Raw genomic sequence first — 3297 nt, 5'->3', positions numbered from 1 at the left:
TCCCTTGGACTCTAGCAGCAACTTAACCCAACGTCACCCTTTCCATCATTGCCATCACTAGCCTTAGTCCCGTGGGATGCCATTGCTAAATTGAAAACCAGACCTCATATTACACCACCATTTTCTACTCAAGCCAAACTCCTATCATTGCTGCCAGAGCCACTATCTCCATTCATAACCATTTCCAGCAGTATCCAAAACTACTTTTCACCTAACCACAATTCCAAATTCGACAATAGAACCCAAGCAGTCAATAGCTAGCACTCAGCAACGACGCGACGCCCACAGCTCTCAGCAGGCCATGGCCGTATCAGTTGCGCAACACAGAAAACAGAAGGAAAAAGAATACTGGTGGAAAGAAAAAAAATAGAGAAAGAGAATCGAATAGGTGAGGGAGAAGCAATAAGAGTATAGAGATTAGGGAGAATCATAGGAAAAAACATAAAAAACAGAATCAGACAAAACCCACGACCTCACGAGACAAGAAACCTGCAAAGCCGTCAAGCAGCCGCACCGACGGCATAAGCACGCTCTCGGATCTGAACAGGCGATCTGGACTCGATTTCAACAGGGATTCTGATAGCTCCCAGGAGTATTACACCGGCAGCGAGAAAAGTGGCATGCTTGTTCAAGATCCTGTAAAGAATAATGATGTATATGAGATTTTCAATCAAGCTAGGCAACTAAGAGCTATAGAAGGGCCTCTCGAACGTCTTCATTCATCATCAAGTTCAACAAGTTTTACTGGAACCGGTAGATTACTCTCAGGGGAAACTGTACCTTCTACACCTCAGCAGCCTGAAGCTGTTATTCACAACATAATTTTCTGGACCAATGGTTTCACTGTAAATGATGGCCCTCTGAGGAGGCTGGATGACCCTGAAAATGCACATTTCTTAACGAGCATAAAAAGTCTGAGTGTCCTAAAGAGCTTGAACCTGCTGATAGAAGGTCTGCTGTTCATGTCAATCTAATAAAGAGGGACGAGAAATGCCTTGAACCAGAGAAGAAGAGACAGGCAGTATTTTAGAGTGTAGGAAGAACTCTTGGTAGCAGCAGTAGTTCGGCAGCTCCTGAACCAACTATCAGTTCCACTCCTCTCAACACTGGTCCTAACCCTTCTCTGGATTGGTTGTAGATGAAACTTTACAGTCAACCTCAATTCAACTTATGTTGGCTGATGGCACTCGCATGATAGCCCATTGCAATTTTCACCATACAGTTGATGACATCCGTTCTTTCATCAATGCATCTAGACCGAGGAGTGCAACAAATTATCAATTGCAGATAATGGAATTCCCTCCTAAACTTTTAACTGATCCAACCCAAACCAAATATACGAGGCAGGCAGAAGAGGAATATAGCTATTGTTCAGCACTGGTTCCTTTTGATTCCTCCGAATTTGACTTTTACAAGGGTTTAGAGAGCAATGGTGGATTTAGGCAGAAATGTGAGTTAGCAAGTTGTGCTGTTTCTATGCAGGTTTGCCCTACTACTCCTTTATGGCTTTGCAAGTGTTGTCAAAGATGGGCTGCCAATCTTGTACAGGAGTTCTGTCCCTTTTGCGGGATATTGCTACAGAGATCACGATCAGAATTTCTTCTCTCTGTACTGCCAATGTAATCTTCACCCCAGAATCCGACATTTGCCCTTTGGACCTTGAGGCCTGATCACTTTTCTCAAAAGCGAACCTTATCCCATTGTGGTGGTAAAGAAAGAAGATCTAGCATCTGGCTGTTTGTTGCCCACCACTTTAAGTCGACATGGCCTAATCTTGGAATGGCTCATAACTCTGGAAGGATGCATAAAGCTTTATCGCTCTCCCTTTCTGTGCAGAGTGGATAGAGATAAGCTTTTTGATTATCTTGCAAGTATCAGTTTTGAAGAACCAGACATTCCTCCCGGGAAATTTCTATTGAGCCACTGTGGGCCCATGGTTGTGTTGATGATCCGCCAGACTCTGTTTCAGGAAAGGAAGCTCTTGAAGTGGTCTTGGTATTTTTATTTATTTATTTATTTATTTATTTATTTATTTATTTATTATTATTATTATTATTATTATTATCTATTGACTATATCTAGAATTATTTAGTACTTTTTTTATTTTATTCCATTTTTATCTTTATCTTTATTTTTATTTTTATTCTTATTTTTTTATTTTTTTATTTTTTTGTCGTCTTAAAATAAATTCAGAAAAATATTTTTGATAAAAGTTGAAAGTATCAATTTTCCTTAAAAATAAATTTTCAAAAAAAAGGATTTTTGAGGAAAAGTTGAAAGTATCAATTTTCCTTAGAAATAAATTTTCAAAAAAATATTTTTGGAGAAAAGTTGAAAGTATCAATTTTTCTTAAAAATAAGTTTTCAAAAAAAATATTTTTGGGGAAAAGTTGAAAGTATCAATTTTTCTTAGAAATAAATTTTCAAAAAAAGGGGTTTTGAGAAAAAGTTGAAAGTATAAATTTTCCTTGAAAATCAAAATTTCAAAAAAAATATTTTTGGAGAAAAGTTGAAAGTATCAATTTTCCTTAGAAATAAATTTTCAAAAAAAGAGTTTTTGAGGAAAAGTTGAAAGTATCAATTTTCTTTGAAAATCGAAATTTCCAAAAAATATTTTTTGGGAAAAGTTGAAAGTATCAATTTTCCCTACAAAAAAAATCATTCTTTCCTTCCTTTCTATCTTAATTTTGATTTTGTTTTTTTTCTTTAAATAATCCGACGACGGAGCCTCTGCAAATGAAACAGTAGTTTTTCTTACATACTCTTGAGGTGAGGAAATTTTCTCAATTTTTTTCTAAAAGTATTAGAGTCAATTGAGAAAATTTTCCAATAATTAATTACTTGGTAAAATTTTAAGGCTTTTGGATAACACAAATTTAAGCTGATACCATCTTTTGATGGGCGTTGTGAGGGTGCTATAACATTCCTCACACGTAACCGAACTCCCGAACCCTGTTCTGGTTAATAGATTCGAATCTATTCTTTTAGGGACCTTTAAATTTATGTGTTCCCTAAAAGGACAGATTCTTTAGGTGGCCAATCGTACCTAAATAAAAAAGATTGGTGACGACTCCCTAAAGTCAATGTCTAGCGATAGATCCCCGGATCTAGACGTTATGACAGTAATTATTGATACTTTTCATTTGTGTTTAGAAATATATAGATTATTTTCGTGCTTTTTATTATTTTAAACGTGAATAAACTCTTACTCTAAGCTTTTAGATTTCTTTTAAATTCACTAAGCTTATGTTTGGATTGAAATTTATAAAGGAAAGGAACAAACTATACTTGTATACG

General features: G+C 36.1%; 1 pseudogene; it reads left to right on the top strand.

The window, feature by feature from the left end:
- Positions 1–301: 301 nt before the first annotated feature.
- Positions 302–1898, top strand: LOC111284348 (plant UBX domain-containing protein 4 pseudogene; annotated as a pseudogene).
- The last annotated feature ends 1399 nt before the right edge of the window (positions 1899–3297 follow it).

Source organism: Durio zibethinus, chromosome 12 (assembly GCF_047325235.1).
Source record: "Durio zibethinus cultivar Kanyao isolate XHJ-2024 chromosome 12, ASM4732523v1, whole genome shotgun sequence".
Taxonomy (NCBI): domain Eukaryota; kingdom Viridiplantae; phylum Streptophyta; class Magnoliopsida; order Malvales; family Malvaceae; genus Durio; species Durio zibethinus.
Note: the sequence above shows the minus strand (reverse complement) of the source record. Positions and strands in the feature narration are given on the sequence as shown.